The sequence below is a fragment of the Gorilla gorilla genome, chromosome 10 (assembly GCF_029281585.2).
Source record: "Gorilla gorilla gorilla isolate KB3781 chromosome 10, NHGRI_mGorGor1-v2.1_pri, whole genome shotgun sequence".
Lineage (NCBI taxonomy): Eukaryota > Metazoa > Chordata > Mammalia > Primates > Hominidae > Gorilla > Gorilla gorilla.
Genome location: NC_073234.2, coordinates 108,387,642 through 108,409,915, shown reverse-complemented (window position 1 = coordinate 108,409,915; position 22,274 = coordinate 108,387,642). Strand labels below are relative to the sequence as shown.

The window sequence follows — 22,274 nt, the reverse complement described above, 5'->3', positions numbered from 1 at the left end:
GTGCTGAAAGGAGTTAGAGCAGGTCAGAGAGTGATGGGCAGAGTTCCCTACCCTTTATCAGCTGTGCCACCCTCTTTGCTCTGACAACAGGGGCAGCTGCTACTCTCCATCAGCAAGGCGTGAGCTTGGAGGTGTTTTGCCCAGGAAGTAATGGCCAAAGATCGATAGAGTCATACATTCTCATCATTTTCTTTCCCCTGGCCTACCCAAATATTCCATGTCCTTTAAGCTCCAGATGAAGTCCCATCTAAGGCTGATGTCTTGGTCTTCATAACTCAGATTGCATTTAAACTTAATGTTACACAAGTTAGCATTTAATTATCCTCGAATTGATTTATGTGCTTTTGTCTCTCTTCCCCATCTAGTTTTAAAGCTTTTTGAGGTCAAGGACTGTGGCATATCTTTATCTCGGACTTCCAGTGTGGTTAGAACAGTCTTAGACTGGATGTATAATTGATGATTATTAAAAAAAATTGTTCAGCAAGTTAGAGATTATCATTATATCATACTAATAAAAATAAGAGTAAGCATATGATGAACATATTTCAGAGAACTAAGGGTTGGTTAGTTGCTGGCTGTCCTGTTCATAGTTCAAATGGTGGCACAGATAGGAGTACTCATGGTTCAAGACACCTAACTGACATCTGCATAAATCTAAGAAGCCTGTAAGGGGATGAGTGTGCCTTGATATTGTGCAATGCACACCTGCGCTGCCCCAAGCCATGTCCCTGTGTACTGAGTGACCCTTACACGGACACTACTCCCTTGCAAGGAAGGTGATGTCCTTATAAATATCATTTCAGCTCTCCCATAATAGCTGGCGCTTTTTTTTTTTTTGAGACAGAGTCTCACTCTGTCACCCAGGCTGGAGTGCAGAGGTGCAATCTGGGCTTACTGCAACCTCCACCTCCCAGATTCAAGCAATTCTCCTGCCCCAGCCTCCTGAGTAGCTGAGATTACAGGCACCCACCACCATGCCCAGCTAATTTTTTTTTTTTTTATATATTTTTAGTAGAGACGGGGTTTCACCATGTTGGCCCGGCTGGTCTCGAACTCCTGACCTCAGGTGATCCGCCCACCTCAGCCACCCAAAGTGCAGGGATTACAGGTGTGAGCCACCGAGCCTGGCCTACTTTTTTTTTTTCTTAAAGTCTAGTCAAGTACGGTAATGAGAAGGGAAGAGTAGGACGAATAATTCGATCTGCAACTGACTGAACAATCAATTAAGATATCTCACTACCTTGAGACCAGCCTGTACTTTTGCAATATTCTATAATTTTCTGATTCATGTTCTTTCTTCCCTCAACTAAATTTGTTAATAAGTACCTTACAGGTAGAACCATGTTTTATCTTTGTATCCCTAGTGTCTAGAGAAGAATGCTGCGTGTAGTAGATCCTCAAAATAAATGTTTGTTGAGTGAAGTAACACGTGAGTGAAATATAAATAGTCATCGTCAGGTTATCTGAAGCTCCAGATGTGGTGATACACGTAAAATGCGTTGAAACTGCTGAGAGAAAAAGCAAGATAATAGGCAAGTTCCAGGGAGAAAAGGTTTAAGGTGCCATCCAAGTTTTGGTAGTTTTCCTTTGTAGAGTCCTATAGTGGATTTTCCCACCAACAATCCAGAATGACGGATGGATTGTTTCATCCTCCAGTTACATATGGGAAAATTGCTTTGGTCCCAGTTTTGTAATTTCCACATTTTTCCTTGATAATTTAGTCAAATCAGGACACTTTGTTTTCTTAAACAATTATAATGCTCATATTAAAGGCCTTCATGGGGAAATTCCATTTTAGAAATTACTGTGGAGATGTAACAAAGCTCATCAGTGCCTTATTTTCTTGAAGAATATACTCCTTCATTTGACCTCCTAAAAACAACCTCCTTATCACTTGGCCTTTGTGTTAGTCATCAGTGCTGTTTACTGGGGGTCATGAGTATCTGCCCACCCTCCTTCTCAGCATGTGGCGGGATGGTGCTTCTCTGTTCCCCTTGAAGTTAGATAAGCCAGGTGACTTGCTTTGGCCAGTGAAATGTGAGGGAGTGGGGGATGTGTGTCACTTCCTGGTGGAAGTTTTAAGAACCAGTGTGCCCTTCCCTACCTTATCCTTCCCATTTCACTGGTGATGGGTCAAACTGAAGCCCCCATCAGTCTGAGGTCTCTCAGCAATTTCTATGAGTAATATGTTCACATTTCTTATAGATGGAAAGTCAAAACGATCAAAGAAAATGTTTCTTTGAAGTGCCTTAGAGAAATAACTGGCTAGACAGGTCTATTTCAACTCCTCCCTTTTATTTGAAGACATTACTTCATAGTGCATTACAATCTGTGTGAGCACGGGTGGCTTCAAAGGCCTATGCAGGATCAGCAGCCCTTCCCAGTGTAAACACGAATCTACTGTGTCTGATTAGTGCCTTTCACAGCCATCAGTCCCTGCCATTGTTAGAAATGCCAGGCTTAGAGTCAGAATTATAAGCTTTGTTTAATAAAAGATATTTACTCCTCAGTCCTGAGAGTTATCTGCAAGGTGTCCCTGTTCCCTAGTCCCTCCCAGCCAGGCCACCCCACATCTTTTGCCTCTCTTTTGTTCTTGAAGTTCCGCAGTCACTCCCTGTGCAGAGGTAGCCTGGGTACTCTGCTGCTAGCTTTCATTTGCCCATATCCAGAGCTGGGCTGTGATAGAGACCCCTGCAGTAAGGGAGCCTGGCTGACTGTTGGACTTTGTGGCTGCTGATCCTGCCTTGTTTCTTGGGCTTGGAGCCAGGGCTGACCTTGGACAAAGTACTAAGCAGGCTAACTTTGTTCTCAGACCCTCACATCCCTCTTCACACTTGGGCAACAGCACTGCATTGGACAAATGGGGGACTGACTCTCCCACTACACTTCCTAGCTGTATGACCTTGAGCAAATGACTTAAAATCTTGACACCTCAGCTTCCTGAGCTCTTAAAGCTGGTACTGGTGCCTAGTTCAAAAGGTGACTGTGAGGGCCAAATAACACAATACATATATGCTTGGCATACTGTAATCCTTCAATCTATTTTAAGTTTTATTATTAGTTTTATTAGTTTTAGTCTTACTAAGATGCAAATGACTGGCAAGGCATGGATGTGTTCCTCCTGGGCTGTGGGAAGCCTGGTTTACAGGAGCCTAGTGTTCCTCCCGGAGGAAAGACAGTGACAGCAAGGCACACACACCTCAGCATGGCTCTGCACTGTCTGCTCACCTACATGCATAGAAGAACTCTTCTGGAATAGAAGACCCTTTATTTCTTTGTGAAAACAGCTTGTGCTGCTGAGGCGAATAACAGAAAATAATGAGCTCTGGAAAGTGATGGTTCTTAGGAAATCCTCAGCAATTTGGGATAAATGGGGGAGTGGAACATGAAGCTGGGCAGTGCCCAAGATCGATGCAGTGAATGAGTCCATAAGTCCATCACACACGTTCTGCGGAGAAAGGAAAACATGGTGTATGAAATGTTTTAGTAAGTACTAAACATTTACTAAACAGCTAGCACAAAAACTGCTTATCACGTGAGGCATAAAACTGTAGTAGAAGTTGGAAATGCACAAGTGGTGTGAGACCGTACAGGAAGCATGAATCTTGATGGAACTGAGACATGGGAGAAAGCAAGGGGCCCGGCTGATCATTGCATTTTCACAGGCTGAGGGATTGGTGTAAGATGTCCGATATATTCCTGTCCAAAGTCAAGTGTTGGCTTTACTCTGTTGGTGTGTGTCTGCCTCTCCATTGGCCAATGGCCTGCTTGAAGAGAGGGTTCTGTCTTCATCACTCTTCTCTCTCTCTCAAACTAGCTCTGTGTCTGGCACATGGTAAGTGTCACCTAGGTGTTTAGTGAGTGAATAATTGAGTGAATCCATCTCAGGAGCCAGGTTCCAAGGTCTAAGCAGGTCTAGCATATAGGAAGCTTGTGCTAAGACAGTCAGCTAGGACCTGTAGGTGTCTGCCTAAGGACAGGATGGGTGGAGGCATAGGTGGGTAGGAAAGAGGCCAGCCTCCTCCAGGGCATTCCAGTTATGAAGTGTGAAGGTCTGCAGGGACTTTGAACTCAGCATTGCAAAAGTTTACCGGTTCCATTGATGAAGATACAGGAAAAGGTAGGTTTGAGATCCTGGTAGAGCCACTCAGGAGGTTAAAAAGACCATGGTTTTGAGGGAAGCATGGAGCCAAAATAGTGTCAAACCTCTTAGATCTCAGAAGGGAACCCAACCTTGAAGATTAAGTTATCTGTGTCTAGAGAACATCATACCTTGGGCTGGGTGCAGTAACTCACCCCTGTAATCTCAGCACTTTGGGAGGCCAAGGTGAGAGTATGGGTTGAGCCGAAGAGTTTGAGACCAGCCTGGGCCACATATTGAGACCCCAGCTCTACTAAAAAAAAAAAAAAGTTAGCATGGTGGTACATGCCTGTAGTCTCAGCTATGCAGGAGGCTGAGGTGGGAAGATTGCTTGAGCCCAGGAGCTAGAGGCTGCAGTGAGCCATAATCGCACTACTGCTCTCCAGCTTGAGTGACTTTTGGAGATCTTGTCTCCAAAAATTAATTAGTTAATTAAATATATAAAACTAAAAAAATAAAATTCTACTTTGTTTGAGACACCTCAGGATCTTACCCGGATACAATAGCAATCATTTTTTGAGCACTTTTATGCCAGGCATTGTGCTAAGTGTTTTGTCTACTTTATCTAATTTAATTTTCATAACAGCTTCAAAGATAAGTACCATGATTCCCATTTTAAAGATGGGAACTGAGGCTTAGTAAAGTTAAGCAACCAATAAATCATAGATCAGAGATGCAAAGCCACACTGCATGACTACAATATCTCAAGCCATTGACCACCAAGAAAAACGCCTACCTTTATTTTATTTGTAGGTTAGGGTGCATGAATATGTGTGTAGACTTAAAATATCTACCCTCGTTTTATGATTCTTCTACAAATGTTGCTTCTAGAACTCCTTGGCTATACCCTTAAATTTCTAGACTAGAGAGACACAGATGGACTTTGTGGTGGTACCCAGGATCTCTATCTCCTGAGGTTTCTGCCCTCTTGAGTGTAGGCAGGACCTGTGACTTGCCTGTAACCAATGGAATATGGCAAAGGTAATGGGGTGTCATTCCCAAGATTATGTTAGTTCATGTAGAACTCTGTTTTCTTAGTAGACCCATGTAGAGTCTCTCTCTCTCTCTCTTTCTCTCTCTGTTGCTGACTTTGAAGAATTGAGCTGCCGTGAACCCTACAGTGGCAAAGAAATAAATTCAACAACCTGAGGGAGTATGCACAGAGATCTTTACCTGGTCAAGCCTCTGATGAGAACCCAACCTTGACCAACACCTTGATTGCCACCAGGTGAGACCCTAAGGACAGAACCCAGCTGAACTGTGTTCAGGCACCTGACTCAAAGAGCATGTGAGATAATAAGCATGTGTTGCTTTAAGCTGTTAAGCGTGTGGTAATTTGTCACACAGCATAGAAAACAAATACACAGACCATTACCTGAAAAACAAAAACAAAAACAAAAAACCTTGCTGTGTGATGATTGGAGAGACACTGAGTTCAGAGGATGGTGCAAAGCTGCTCTTATTTTTTTCCATTGGTGGAAATTAGTCTATGAGAATCCTCCTCCTTTGTGGGCAACAAGAAGGCCTTTGTTTAAAAAAAAAAAAAAAAGCCTATCTCCCTTTGTTCTCCAGCCAGGCTCTCTCTCTCGGGTGTCCTCTAGAGTCCTAGCTCTCAAGCTCTCAGTGGAGCTGGGCAGTGGGGAATAATGTCATAGTCCCTTCAGGCTGTTATCACAAAATGCCATAGACTGGGTAGATTATAAACACAGAAATTTATTTCTCACAGTTCTGGAGGCTGGGAAGTCCAAAATCAAGGTATTGACAGATTTAGTGTCTGGAGAGGGCCTGCTTCCTCATAGCCAGTCGTTTTCTCACTGTAACCTCACATGCTAGAAGAAGCAGGGGATCTCTCTGGGGCCTGTTATATGGGGCACTAATCCCATGATGAAGGTTCCACCCTCCGGACTTCATCTAACTCTAACGACCTCCCAGAGGCCCCATTCCTAATATCATCACCTTGGGGATTAGAACTCCAACATATGAATTTCAGGGGGATGCATATTCAGTCCGTTGCAGAGGGTTCAAGTCCCTTCCATTATGCCCAATGGAGGGGAAATAAAAATGGTATGGCCTCAGGGTGAAGTATCTACAGGATAAACATATCTTTCCATATCCTGATTAATTCTAATCGTATATTTCTCTGTATTATGATGCCTGGAGTTCCTGGGGTTTTTTTTTTTTCTTTTTTGCCATGTTACCAAAGACTCCCTTCTATTATTTTAGTTGGTATAAAACAGGGTCTAATTAAGTTGTTAGTTCATTACCTCACCTCCGGGAAAGAGGGAAAAGAAGAAAATTTCACTGGGCCTCACCTCTTATCAGAAAAAGGTTTTATATCACTGAGAGTAGGGAAACTGCAGGTTAAAGGCTAAATTCCTTTGGTTGTAATGTAATACCAAAGCTGTTCTTTTTTTTAAGGATCAAATAAAGCCTGTACTTAAACAAATTGTGTGTGCAAATACAATCACTGTCCCTCTTGCTGTGACATGTTTGTGCTGGCTGAAGCTTGAAGTATTCTACCACTGAAGCTCACAGGGGTTTGGGTGGAGAGCTGATCCTGGGCAAAGAGGGCAGGTGACTTATTGATTGCATAAAAATTCCCTCCCTGCAAGCAAAACAATAGCATCACTGCCATTCGTGCCTCAGCTTCATGGTGGGGCGGTAGGAGAATGTGTGTTTTGCCTGCTTTGTTGCAAGGAGGAAAGGGAGGGTTGCCCTATCCTGGTTGAGGAGGCAAAGGTGGCATTCCTGTATTTTTGTTGGATCCCTTTGCATGAACAACCTCACCTGTCAAAACATGGTGAGAAATAGAAGTAGAACAAAGAAGAGAGAAGCAGGAACCAGTGAGAAGACAGATTGAACTGAGCCAGGACCTTAAAATACAAGCTGTAAAATGTCCGATTGCATTTTATTTTACAGCTGCTTGAACTTACCATTTCTGGCTAACGTGTATGTGTGTATTTATATATTTGTCTATATAACCATGAAATTGTTATGTCTAGGCCAATGGATTTTTTTATTTTTATTTTTTAGAGACAGGGTCTTGTTCTGTCACCCTAACTGGAGTACAGTGACATGATCATAGCTCACTGTAACCTCCAACTCCGGGACTCAAGCAATTCTCCATCCTCAGCCTCCAGAGTAGCTGGGACTATAGCAGTGAGCCACTGCTCCCAGCAACAATGGATATTTTTTAATATTATCGTGTGTGTAGATATAATCATAAATATATAATTTCTGGACAAGTATCAAACATATTAATTTGCTTTGTGTAATGCCTTTCACCCCCTAACAATAGCTAGTGATTTCCAGCTTTTTAAGACACAGCTTTATAAACGAAGTGCTTGGGCAGATGGAGTGGCTCAGGCCTATAATCCTAGCACTTTGGGAGGTTGAGATAGGCAGATCCCCTGAGGTCAGGAGTTTGAGGCCAGCCTGGCCAACGTAGTGAAACCCAATCTCTACTAAAAATACAAAAAATTAGCTGTGTGGTGGTGCATGCCTGTAATCCCAGCTGCTTGGGAGGCTGAGGCAGGAGAATCACTGGAACTGGGGAGCCGGAGGCTGCAGTGAGCCGAGATCACGCCACTGCAATCCAGCCTGGGCAACAGAGCGAGACTCTGTCTCAAAATAAATAAACAAATAAATAAATAAGCAAAGTGCTTTCACATAATTATCTCAGTTAGAGGCCTGAACATCAGCTCACCCTCTTTTTCTCTGAGGACTCACTTTCCACTCTTGACTTTCAGGCCCAGTCTAACAACGACGTATCGCTCAGAATTTCATGATAACCAAGGGCAGCTCTGTCACTTGGGCTCTGCTCTCCAGTGTGACTCAAAGCCTTCTTCCTATTCCTGGTATTTCTGAGTTCCTGAAACTGCCCTCCTGCCTCTTGTCCTGGGATCAGCTCATGCAGCATTTTCTCCAAATATTCCTTTCACCTGTTTGCTCTAACGGACATTGGAAGACTTCTGAGGCCATTTCCTTCCCCACTGCCTCTTCAAGGACAGGATAGTTTTTTGTTTTGTTTTGTTTTTTCTTTCTCATCCCCCTTGCACCCTAAGGCCAAGAAGTAGAAAAAGCATCCCCCTGGCTCCTCACTGTTGACTGCAAAGCATTTCTCTGCCTCCCTCCTGACACTGTCTCCTCTTGCTCCTTTCCCCCCATCTTGGACCAGTCATCTCCTTGACCTCCGCTCATTCCTGCTCATTCAAAAACACTTGAGCCCCTGACCAATGTGCTTTCTCTCCACCCACTCCTGCATCATTCTCTGACCTCAGCTTTCACAGGCTGCCTCTCTACACCCTGATATCTCAGTTCCTTAACTTCTTTACCCCACTCCACCTCATCTCAGCCAGTCACCCTCTTGGCCACTACTGGGCTTTTTATTTACACCACCAGTACCTGCTTTCTTTCTGAAATCTCCAACTACTATCTATTTCTTAGTCTTTGGCTGACTGGCTTTGTAGTTACTATTTTTTTTTTTTTTTTTTGAGATGGAGTCTCGCTCTGTCACCCAGGCTGGAGTGCAGTGGTGCAATCTCGGCTCACTGCAACCTCCGCCTCCCGGGTTCAAGCAATTCTCCTGCCTCAGCCTCCTGAGTAGCTGGGATTACAGGTGCGCACCACCATGCCTGGCTAGTTTTTGTATTTTCAGTAGAGACGGGGTTTTCCCATGTTGGCCAGGCTGGTCTTGAACTCCTGACCTCAGGTGATCCACCCACCTTGGCCTCCCAAAGTGCTGGGATTACAGGCATGAGCCACCAAGCCCAGCCCGTAGCTACATTTATTTTACCTTAAGCATGGACTCTAACACTTAAGAATTATCTATAAGCCTTCTATCTTTACTTATTATTTATTTTTTGGAGGCAGGGTCTCCCTCTGTTGCCTAGGCTGGAATGTGGTGGCGTGATCACAGCTCACTGCAGCCTCTGCCTTGGATCCTCCCACCTCAGCCTCCAGAGTAGCTGGGACCACAGTACTCTGCACCATCACACTAGGCTAACTTTTTGTTTTGTATAGATGGGGTCTCACTTTGATGCCCAAGTTGGTCTTGAGCTTCTGGGCTTGAGGGATCCCCCCACTTGGCCTCCCAAAGTGCTAGGATTACAAGCATGAGCCATTACACCTGGCCCCATCTTCATTTTCTTCCCATCTGGTTTAGAGTTCATTTCCATTGATATCACTTCCTTAAAATTATTCTTGGCTCATTAGATATTCATAGACAAAAATAAATCTTCATCTAAATCTCATACCTTATACAAAAATTAACTGAAAATGAATTATAGATGTAAATGTAAAATGCAAAACTATGAAGCTTTTAGAAGATAACATAGAAGAGTCTTTGGGACCTTGGGCTTGGTAAAGTGTTCCTGAATGTGATACCAAAAGCACAAACCGTTAGAAAAATAATAAATTGGACTTTATCAAAATTTAAAAGTTTTACTCTGCAAAAGACCCTGTTGAAGATAAAAAGACAAGCTAAAGACTGGGAGAAATATTTGCAAATCACATATCTGACAAAGGACTAGTATCTGGAATATACAAAGAACTCTGAACCTCAACATTAAAAAGAATCTAGTTGAAAGTTGGCGAAAGACATCCAGAGAGTTCACCAGAGAGGATACAAAGATGGCAAACAAGCATTTGAAGATATGTTCAATATCACTAGCCATTAAGGGAAATGCAAATTAAGACCATTACTATACACATATTAGAACAGTTGAAATGAAAACTAATGACAACATATTGATATAAATAAATTGTCAAATAAATAAATAGATGGAGGAGAATAGACAAATCTTCCATGTAAATGAATTTCAAACAATTTATGAGGGTACTGTACCCTGAAGGAGGTGGAACATAGCTTCCCATTCCTTAAGTGACTTCCTTCTGAAGAGTAGTGTGGAAAGAGGGAAAAGTAACTTCACAATGAAGAAATGTGACAAACACTATCTCAACCAGTTGATCAAGGTTGATATCAATAGTGATGTTCTATTGATAGTATGTAACCTTGATAGAATATGATGAGAATTCTATCAAGAATTCTTTTTTATTTTTTATTTCTTTTTGAGACGGAGTCTCGCTCTGTTGCCCAGGCTGGAGTACAGTGGAGTGATCTCCGCTCACTGCAACCTCCGCCTGCCAGGTTCACGCCATTCCCCTGTCTCAGCCTCCCGAGTAGCTGGGACTGCAGGCTCCCACCAACGCACCTGGCTAATTTTTTGTATTTTTAGTAGAGACGGGGTTTCACTGTGTTTGCCAGGATGGTCTCAATCTCCTGACCTCGTGATCCACCCACCTCGGCCTCCCAAATTCTATCAAGAATTCTTGACTGCACTTTATCTGTGTGGTCTTCCTCCCCACAACCCCCATCTGAACATGAGAAAAACATTAGAAAACATTATGAAATCAAGTACAGTTAACTCTTAAACAATATGGGTTTGAACTGTGTGAGTCTACTTATACTCAGATTTTCTTCCACCGCTGCTGCCCCTGAAACAGCAAGACCAACCCCTTCTCTTCCTCCTCTTCTTCATCCTATTCAATGTGAAGATGATGAGGATGAGACCTTTGTGATTATCCACTTAATGAGTAGTAAATATATTTTCTCATCCTTATGATTTTCTTAATCACATTTTCTTTTCTCTAGCTTACTTTATTTGTAAGAATACAATATATAATACATAGACAAAATATGTGTTAATTGACTATTTATGTTAACAGTAAGGCTTCTGGTTAACAGCAGGCTATCAGTAATTAAGTTTTGGTGGGGAGTCAAAAGTTATACTTGGATTTTCAACTACAGGAAGGGTCAACACCCCTAACTTCCACATTGTTCAAGAGTCAACTGTCTATGTTAAATAGAGACTTGAACACAACTTTTCTGTCCCTAGGACCAGTGCTTTTTGTACTATGTTTAACTTACCAGTGGGAAGGTGCTTTTTGATGGCTGTGGATTCAACCCGTATCCACGCAGAGTCTCAGGCTCCTCTGGATTACACAAAATTCAGGAATTCAAAGACTAAATGACCCATTTCAATGGTTCCCAAATGCCGGGAAGGGCCAGAGTTTTTACTGGCCCACAGAACACCTATTGTAAAAATTTCCAGCTTCTCTCCGTAAGGCAAGGAGACCATATGGTTCTGCCCTGAAAGTGAGGGGCAATAACTGAGGAGAGTCCTGAGCTTACTTCCTGCAGAGTCCCAGCCACCCACCTGGCCTGGCTCAACCGGCCTTTCTACCTGCCCGTTGTAAGCAAGGTAAAAGGAAGGACTTGAGAATGTGGGAGCTACTGTTCCTGAGCATATTGATTTGCCTAGACTATGTCAGAATAATTGAAACGGCATTAGGCTGGGCATGGTGGCTCATGCCTGTAATCCCAGCATATTTGGGAGGCCGAGGTGGATGAGTCACCCAAGGTAAAGAGGTTGACACCAGCCTGACCAACATAGCGGAACCCCGCCTCTACTAAAAATACAAAAATTAGCTGGGCATGGTGGCGGGCGCCTGTAATCCCACCTACTCTGGAGGCTGAGGCAGGAGAATCGCTTGAACCCAGGAGGCAGAGTTTGCAGTGAGTCCAAATCACACCATCACTCCAGACTGGGCAACAAGAGTGAAACTCCATCTCAAAAACAAAAAACAAAACACTATTAAGACTATTGTTTTTATTTTTGCTCATATCTGTAAAACAGAATTTTTCATGATGGCACTGATAAAAATGTAACACCAAAACAAATGACACCTTAGAGCCCTTCATCATGGGTGCTATCAAATACCAGAGTATGAAATACATATAGTGCTATCAAATTAAAAAAAAATTGTACCAAGGGAACATAATATTTGTTGTAGTATAAAATAAATTTTATGTTATAAATGTTTCTAAATGTATATAAAACTATAAGTATATCCTTTAAAATTATCTACGGTTAACAAATTGTATTTCTTGGGAAGAGCTCTTTTGTATTCTGACATTATGAACTTCCTACATTTTTGGTGTGGAAATACCCTTTCCTGTCTGAAATGATGGCAATGGTAGCTTTTTGTTATTGTTGTTATTGGCAAAATTAACAGTTTGGCAACTCTATGTTAGCTCTTTCTACTGCCTTGGGAAATTTTGCTGTCCTGAAAACTTAAAGTCTGAAAACTACTAACCTAAGAACGCTATTATTCTAAAATATAGGAGAATTAAATAAATGATTTTAAAAAAATCCTATATGAATTAAAAACTCATTTGGCTGGGGGAAGGCTGGGAAAAAAAAAAGAACTCAGAAACTTTGGCTGGTTTCATTAGTTTGTGTTTCACATAATCCACTGTGTAAAATTTCACTTTCTTCTACTGTTTCTTTACTAGGTTATTTTATAAACACCAAATCTGAAAAGAACTGAAATTGTAGAAACTGGAATATATTATAGTTCCATAGTATCACATATCACAATCTTTAGAACATGTATTTTTCACTGAATGATACACTATTAAGGTTTGCTTTCATTTGTTGTCTGTGTGTTTGCTTTGATATTTTTGCTTTTGATGTCACATGAGTACTATGCATTAGTGAAATTTGCAAAATGTGCTCTATAATAGTTGGGGTAGCTTCTTATGTTTGTATCAAAGAAACTAAGTTGATGAGAAATGTGGAAATGTGCTTCTGAGTTTAGTAATTTTTTCCCTTACATTGTATAATGTAAGCAATAGACCCATTCCATTAAAGTGTGAAAATAATTTCCTCATGAATTCTGTATCAATGTGGGAAATTTTAGCATGTGTGATTTTACGATGCCTAGCTGCTCAAAGGCTGTCTAAGGAGGTAAAAATAGGCACTGGTTGGATTTTCCCTTCATTTCAGTCCATGCACCAATTCAAATGAATCTAATTTTGCCTGATTAGAAAGCAGATCCCCATCCCTTTACTCCATTCCATGCCATCTCCATTTCAATGAGCTGTGGAAGGGAAACACCATTTCCCTGACACTGACAGTTTCAGAATGAGACCATTTGCAGAGGCTGAGTGTTTCGCCCATAGCAGGTAGTTTTACATCAATTTGCATTAATAGCAAAATTGGAAGAAGTAGCTTGTTAGCATTTTCCTGCTTGGCCTGAAGACTAAAATATGCAATGTTGAGTCCTATACCATTTTGAAAATTCATTTCCCTTTGGAATATACATGCATTCCAAAATTGACTCAGATTAGAGCTTTTGCTGTTGATATTTAGAAACAGTTTGACAATGGCTGCTTAGATACAATGTGTTGCACTTATCCCAGTTTAATTTCAATTTTATTTTTATTGCAAAGAAGGAGATGAGAAAATGTCAGGTCTTAATTTGGAGTAGCTCTTTATGTCCAAGTAAACAGAGAGTAAATTCTTTATTGGCGTCGCTTCTTTCAAATAATGAAATATTTGATGGAGATTTCTCTGTACATAACAGTGACTTGGCAAATATGAAAATGTTGGGGAGCTCAGAGAACAGTAGAAAAGGTCAGGTGTGGTCGCTCACGCCTGTAATCCCAGCTCTTTGGGAGGCCGAGGCAGGAGGATCACTTGAGCCCAGGAGTTCAAGACCAGCCTGGGCAACATGCCAAAACACCGCCTCTACAAAAAATACAAAAATTAGCTGGGCATTATGGCCCGTGCCTGTAGTTCCAGCTACTCAGGAGGCTGAGGTGGGAGGATCACCTAAGGTAGGGAAGTCGAGGCTGTGGTGAGCTATGATCATGCCACTGCATTCCAGCCTGGGTGACAGAGTGAGACTTTGTCTCAAAAACAAACAAACAAAAAAAAGGAGCCAAACATCTCAAGTTGATGAATACATGAAAATGTAGCATCAAGAACATTCAGAAAAGGGAGATAGAATTTGGAGATGAGAAATAAATTTGCAGAAAATACTTCAAGACACCAAAAATTCCCCAACATTTTAAGCTAAAACTACATGTATTAAGTTATTGTTAAGGAATAGAAGAGGTTAATATTTTTAGCAGGAAGAAACTATTAGCAAATCCACAACTTACACTTTTATTTATTCTTCCATTGTGAAGGATACACATTTGTTAGCTTAAGTAGGATCTCCTGCCTTACACAATTTCACTGTGGAAAAAATAATATTGACCAAGCCTCTGATCCTGCCTGACATGAAATTGATACACATTTAGAATCATGGAATTTTTCAGCTGGAAAGCGCCTTTGGATGACAATTAAAGGCATTAAAAATGTGTGTCCTTCACACCAGTTTCATTTACAATAAGTAATTATAAATGCCACAAAGAAAGTTTAAATAATTATACTGGACAGTAGTGCAAATGGGGTCCTCATTGATGAATGTATTAATTCTCTCTTCTACTAGTGGGTAAAGCTCTTCATAGAATTCTAACATTTTTGATCTGGGCAACACTTTGGGGATGACTGATTTTGCACAGATGAGGAAACTGAAACTGAGATAGGAGAGTTGACAACATGAAAATCTCACAGCCACTTAGTAATAAAGCCAAGTTCAGCATAGAGAAAGACTGAGCTTTGTGCAAATAGAACATTAGGGCCTTTATTCAGGGAAGCAGCCTTCTTCCACAGACCAGTATGGACTCAGAGGAGGGTGGGAGACATTGAAACTCAGATAATAGTGAGAGATGAGGAACCCAGACCAGAGCTGAACCTTCTTTGAAAGGCTCTGTGGGAGACCAGAATACCTTCCCCAAAATATGAAGGATTGTTGAGCTGAAGATGCTCAAGAAGAAACAGGTACAGGAGAGGTCTCTGCCTCAATTTGTCCAAAAGGAGGACATAGATTTACAAAGGCAAAAAATATCCTGGCCACCAACCCCCGCCTTTTCCCTCAAGAAAAGTTTAACCACTGAAGACAGCTTTAGACCCTCATCAGCCTAGAGTCGGAACCAGAGGAATTTGCATTGGCAGGCTTTCCTAACTAGTGTTTATCTGCTGTTTGTTTGCTTTTCCTTGAGTTGCCAGCCTGCTCACAGAAACTCAAAAAGTCCTTTCTTGTTGTCTTGCCACTTGTCTAAAAATCTATTGTTCTTTGTTGAAGATGCTATATATAAACTGGAACTTAAAGCCACCTCTTTGAAAACTCATTCTCTGGATGTCTCCCATGCGTGTATAAAATATCCATATTAATAAACTTCTGTTTTTCTCCTGTTTGTCTGTTGCGATGGGTCCGTTCCAACTAAGAACCTGTTGGAGGTTATTGTTACTTCCCTGCAGCTCTTTCTTGTCTGTGTGTTGGTTCATCGTCTCCTTGGTAAGAAAGAACTGTTAACTTAGATCAGAAACTCACAGAATATGATTTGTAACTCGTTGTATATAAAGGATCCTAAATGAACTGTTTCGAAACCCAGAGACAGTATACCAGAGTGGCCAGGACCTTGGGCCCTGGATGCCAATTGTCTGGGTTTGGTTGTAGGGTGAGAGAGCAGAGAAATCGCCATCCAAACCCTTGTAGGTCATGACAAAGTTTTGTATTGTTATCCCAAGAGCTTTGGGAATTCACAGAGACGAGTTTGTTCCAATTCACATCCAAAAAGCTTATGTGAAAAACCTCTGTCCATTACTAGTTGTGTGAATTTGGGCAAGTAATTTATCCTGTCTGTGCCACGAATTCTTCATGTAAAATGACACCCGCCTTTTACTGTTGCTAGGAGAATTAAATGAGATAATGTTTTAAAATGCCCCCAAACAATGCCTGGAGCACAGCAGGCTCTCAATGGACTCTAATGGGATTCAGCTCTGCATTTCCCATAGTATGACCATGTGGTCATCATAAGTGGTAAAAGAAAGAAAAAGAAAACACTCAAAGGGAATATGAAGGTTGTTAATAGAAAGAGAAGAAAAGATGTGGAAGTTGAGAAGGAGAAGTTACAGTGGTCTATAGACTCATTCCAGGATTGGTGCGAAGGAGGAGATAAGTGGGGGAGAGGCTCTGGGTTTTGAAATTGGACTTTAGAGACCTCTCACTTTTAATCTACAGCCCTTTGAAATGCTAGTCACGCATGAACAGCATCCTATGCACTCCAGCACTAATAAATTTTTCAGCAGCTCCACTTTGAATTGAGCCGAATATCTAGAGCACAGTTATTCTCTGAACCATAAGAACAGTGATCACAGCAAACTCACAGTGAGGGAAGATTTGCTCAGTTTGGCGTTTGAAGCTTGCTAAAACCTTGGCTCAAACTGAATCTAATTCATACAGCTCCCTAACCTAAAGGATGCTTAAAACATTTTCCTGGCTCAATATCAAGCCCAGGCTCCCTAAGGCAGCCAGTCACCACCTCTCTCTTCCATGTCATCTCACTGCTCCTGGCCTTAAACTTCGTGCTCTCATAGCAACCCTGAGTGACCTGGAGGCCCTCCTTCTCCCTACACACCAATACATTTTCTAACCAGTTTCTTTGCTCAGAAGTGTCCTCTCCCCGCCTCGCCTGCACGATTGCACGTGATTCCTACTCACCTCCACCAGGAAGCCTTCTCTGATGCCTCTGACTGGGAGAGGTACCCCTCTTTGCATAGCCTGCTCCACACATCATGTTAGAGTTCCTGGTTCCTCTTGATGACTCTGGGCTCTTTGTATCCATAGTATTCAGTGCCTGGCTTAGAGAAGGCTGTTGTTATCGTGAGTGAGCCCTTTGATCCATGTAAACCGCTCACCCTCTGTCCCAGGGCTTACCATTCTTACTGGGATATGTTCCCTGCATTTTCAGAATGCCTGAAACTCTTGCTCGGTGTATTGTGTGCCTCTTTGTGTCACTGTGTATTTTGCTATCTGTTTAAGCCTTTCCCAAACACGGAGTATTTGGGAGAAAGACAGCAAGCAGCTTTTCCATCTCTATCCTCAAAACTTTAATTTAATGGCCAAACACATGGAGGTGCTTGATAAATAGCTGTCAGTAATGAGATGTTGATTTCTGTCTTCACTCTAGCTTCCACCCTTTTCCCATCAAATCCCACTCATCCTTAAGGTCTACCTCTTCCATGGATTGTTGCTTTTATTTTTCTTTAGAACACTTAGTCATTCACTGTACTTCACTTTTTTCTTGTTATATTTTTATTTATTTATTTATTCTGATACAGGGTCTCACTCTGTCAATCATGGCTCACTGCAGCCTCGACCTCCAGGACTCAATCAATCCTCCCACCTCAGCCTCCCAAGTAGCTGGGACTACAGGCCTGTGCCACCATGCCCAGCTAATTTTTGTATTTTTTTGTAGAGATGAGGTTTTTTTCATGTTGCCCAGGATTTAACTGTTCTATGTATGTACATAAGGTATCTCATACAAGGTTTTTTCTTTTTTTACAAAATTGTCTGTGTCTCATATTCTTTTGTAGCACTCTCCCCTCTGATATGTAAAATCATTTTCCTTCTTAACCTTACCAGGTTGAGATGAACAGGAAAGGACATCATATAAAAGCAGGTGAATGCCTTGTGTATACACGTTTGGGAAAATATGAAGTGTAGGTCTGGTGGGTTTGGGGAGTGATAAGGAGAAAATAAAACTAAAAGTACATTTTATAGAAGTATATTTAAGGATTAGCTGCTTAAATAATTGTTGTATTCATTATCTTAATGAAAATGCTGAAAATACCTCAGAAAGGTGAAATAAAATGGGTCAAAAGTAAGAAAGACAAAAACATTAGTTTGGCTAAAGAGGGCAGTGCTGTGTGGTGGTCAGACCTTTGGTGTCAAATGATCTGAGTTCCATTCCTTGCCCCTCCATTCACCATGAGACTTGGGCAAGTAACATCATTTCAAACCTCTGTACATCAGTAGTCATTTCAAACCCATAGTATAACAGGGCTGAGAGTACCTACCACATAGAGTTATTGCAACAATTACATGAGCTAATGCAGATTAATTCAAAGCCTGAGACAAATTAGCTTTTATTTTATTTTATTTTATTTTGGAGACAGGGTCTCGCTCTCTCACCCAGGCTGGAGTACAGAAGCATGATCTCGGCTCACTGCAGCCTTGACCTCCCAGCCTCAAGCAATTCTCCTGCCTCAGCCTCTCAAGTAGCTGGGCCCACAGTCATGTGCCACCACACCTGGCTAATTTTTATATTTTTTTGTACAGATGAGGTTTCATGTGCTGCCCAGGATGAGCCACTGTGCCCGGCCAAATGAGCTATTTATGATGATCATGAGGACACAAGATAAGGGTAAGGATGCAAGAGATTGAAGTGTAGAATTACTGTTGGTCACCAGGGGTGGTGGCTCACACCTGAAGTACTAGCACTTTGGGAGGCTGAGGCAGGAGTATTGCTTGAGGTAAGAGTTCAAGACCAGCCTGGGCAATTAGCAAGACCCCAGTCTCTACAAAATATTTGAAAACTAGCTGGGCATGGTGGCACATGCCTGTAGTCCCAGCTACTCAGGAGGCGGAGGTGGGAGGATCCCTTGAGCCCAGGAGTTCAAGGCTGCAGTGAGCTATGTTACCACCACTGCACTCCAGCCTGGGTGACAGAGCAAGACCTTGTCTCTTGAAAAAAACAAAAAAGAAAAAAACTATTACCATTAATTAAGTAATTAAGGAAGCAAGAGGCTTTTCATATGGAGCCAGCTGGGACCACAGCTACTTGGGGAGCTGAGGTGGGAGGATCGCTTGAGCCCGAGGCTATGGTAAGCTGAGATTGCACCACTGGACTACAGCCTGAGTGACAGAGCAAGACTCTGTCTCTAAAACAAAAACAATAGTACTTACTTAATAGAACTACTGGGAGACGTAAGAGGTATAATAATTGTATAATGCTCTTAGCGTAATATCCATCATGCAGTAATTCCTCAATAATGTTAGTAAAATCTCCCAATGAGAAAGTTCAACATTATCTTCAACTCTTCTTTCTTGCTCCAGAAATCCAATCAGTTGCTACGTGCTGATGATTCTGATTCTGGCCCTGCAGTATCGCTTGCATGCACCTCCTTCTCCCTGGGCTCACTGCTGGAGAAAAGAGAACCTTGGCTGATGATTTATGGATCTACAAGTAATCGAAGCTTAACTGCCACAAAAATAACTTTATCCAGTCCTCCCCCCGCTCCCCTGCACCTTCTCTAGTTAGCGCTGTAAGAACTTGGTTGCTCAGGTGGAAGGCATATAGATTGTATTGTATTTGAATAGCTCCCCAGGTAGCACAGTAATGTCTCTGCACTTGATTAAATAAGTCAGGTCAATTTTTCTGCAAGTTTTCCTCCATTGCAGCACTAACATCCACATTTAATTTGTTGCTTTATTTAACACAATCATCTGCTTTCAGGGCAAAATAAATAAAAAGGAACAATGGCCGGCCAAGGTGGCTCATGTCTGTAATCTCAGCACTTTGGGAGGCTGAGGCGGGCGGATCACGAGGTCAGGAGTTCAAGACCAGCCTGGCTAACATGGTGAAACCCTGTCTCTACTACAAATACAAAAGTTAGCCAGGCACAGTGGCATGTGCCTGTAGTCCCCTCTACTCGGGAGACTGAGGCAGAAGAATCGCTTGAACCCGGGAGGCGGAGGTTGCAGTGAGCCAAGATCATGCCACTGCACTCTAGCCTGGGTGACAGAGCAAGATTCTGTCTCAAAAAAAAAAAAAAAAAAAAAAAAAGGAACAATTTGCCAGAGGAAAACCAGTTAGCTAAACCTGCTTTGCTTTGGCCAATCCCATGTTATGTGTCAACTGTCTCATTACAATTTGTTTATTTACAGGGAAGCCGCCAGTGTCTAAGATCTAAGGCATTCAGAAAATTGTGCAGATGATGGATTCACAGTACCTAGAATCCCCATGACTCAGTTTTCCACAAATGTGCTATTTGGGGAAATGCACACAGATCAGCAACTATGCACTTTTGTTGGCAGCACAAACATTGCTGACACGCACTCTTCCAAATTGCAAGCAGTTTCCACAGTGAAAACAATGAGAACAGAATCGCAGCATTAAACAGTTGGCTGGGAATTTTAGAGATAACTTAATCTACCCCTTTGTTCTGGACACAGTCCTGTTTTAAGCTGTTTTGAATAGATAAAAAGTCCATGTTATTTTAATAGGTCTTCATCAGTAACTGTCTTCAAATATGACCACTCTCCAAATTAGACAGTAATTCCTTCCGTCTGGACCAGACAGTAGGGTTTCCTAGCCCAGAGCATTTGTCGACTTTCTGTTGTTGGTAAACAGCCAATTTCAAGGGTTCACCCATCTCTTCCCTGTATGTCTCAGGATTAAATTCTGATCTGTCTCAGCTTGCCAGTGACTGGTTTGGAGGGGGAAAGTGACCCAGTTCTGTGAAATAAAACAGTGGCAGGTCAGGCAAGGGGAGCTCCTAGATGCTTTTCTTGCTCCTAAAAGAAGACCTGTAGAAAAGCAGGTCATAGCTGCCATAGCTCCCTTGCCTCCATGAAGAGAACCAGCCAAAGATAAGGCCATCATAATGATGGTGGCAGAGCACAGATATGGAAAAAATCTGGGTCTTTTTTTTTTTTTTTTTTTGAGACAGGGTCTCCTTCTGTCACCCAGGCTGGAGTACAGTGCCACAATCTCCACTCATTGCAACTTCTGCCTGCCAGGCCCAAGTGATCCTCCCACCTTGGCCTCCTGAATAGCTGGGACTACAGGCTCATGTCACCATGCCCGGCTAATTTTTGTATTTTTTGTAGAGACAGGGTTTCATTATGTTGCCCAGGCTGGTCTCAACCTCCTGGGCTCAAATGATCTATCCACCTAGGCCTCCCAAAGCTCTGGGATTATAGGCATGAGCCATTGTGCCTGGCCAGAATCTGAGTCTTTGATAATATTATTGAGACGCTGAATCAACCAACCTGAAACCACCCTACCTCAGAATTTTTTTGCTATGTGAAATAGTAAAATGTCTTTAGTGTTTATAGATTGATGACTAGAAATCAGTGGCTTTTTTTTGTTTTTTTTTTTTTTGGTTGAGAATTTTACTGTAGAATGACATTCAAGATTCCATTCACAGGTAAAAGTCATTCCAGAGAATGGAACAATATTTGACATGCAAGCATTTAAAGAAAGGAGAGGTAAACAGTGGTATCTACTTCAGATTCACTGAGACCAAGCGTGCCAAGCTAAACATTCCTTTTTTGATAGGATTGATAGATTACATGCCGAAGGAAGTCACCACCATCACATATTGGATTTCAGCAAGCATTTGATAAAATTGCTTATAATATTTTGGCCAATATTGGATGGAAAAATATTGAGGAGATGATGTAGTGCTGAAGAAAGACAAGATGCTGAGGAAGACAAGACTGGTTAACAGATCATGGCATTTTAAAGGTACAGTGACAGCCTTGAAAAAGAAAGAAATTCTGTCATTTGCAAAACAGAGATGGACTTAGGGAACATTACGCTAAGTGCAATAAGCCAGGCACAGAAAGACAAATACTGTATGTCTTCACTTATATTTGGAATCTAAAACAATCGAACACATAGAAACAGAGAGTAGAATGGTGGTTACCAGAGGCTGGGGGCTGGGGGAATGAGGAGATAATGGTCAAAGTATACAGCCTCAGTTAGACAGGAGGAGCAAGGTTGTGTTTTGGTTTGGTTTTGAGATAAATTGCACTGCGTGGTGAAGGTAGTTAATAATCGTGTATAGTACTTTTCAAAATTGCTAAGACAGTAAATTTCCAATGTCTTCACCACAAAAAAAAAAAAGTATTTGAGGTGATGTATATGTTATTTAGCTTGATTTAATTACTCCGCATTGTATTCATAAGTCATAACATCATGGGCTGGGCCTGGTGGCTCACGTCTATAATCCCAGCACTTTGGGAGGTCAAGGTGGTAGATCGCTTTGAGCCCAGGAGTTCAAGACCAGCCTGGGCAACATGGCAAAACCCTGTCTCTACCAAAATTACAAAAGCTAGCTGGGCTTGGTGGCATGCACCTGTAGTCTCAGCTACTCGGGAGGCAGAGGTGGGAGGATTGCTTCAGCACGGGAGACAGAGGTTGCACTGAGCCAAGATTGTGCCACTGCACTCTAGCCTGGGTGACAAAGCCAGATTCTGTCTCAAAAAAAAAAAAAAAAAAAAGAAAAAGAGAACGATAACATCACTTTGTACCTCATAGGGATAGAAAGAGGGTGATCCCTTTTCTCCCCATGCTGAGGGTCAAAGCTGACACTCCTATAAAAAAGGA

The 22,274-nt window shown here is 42.0% G+C and overlaps 1 long non-coding RNA gene across 1 annotated transcript; it reads left to right on the top strand.

Annotated features, from left to right (window-relative positions):
- Window positions 1-5,245: 5,245 nt before the first annotated feature.
- On the top strand, window positions 5,246-21,404 carry LOC109028984 (uncharacterized). The gene is made up of 4 exons (XR_008670206.2): window positions 5,246-5,369; window positions 18,218-18,302; window positions 18,995-19,124; window positions 21,222-21,404. It is a non-coding gene; the product is annotated as an uncharacterized lncRNA (long non-coding RNA).
- The last annotated feature ends 870 nt before the right edge of the window (window positions 21,405-22,274 follow it).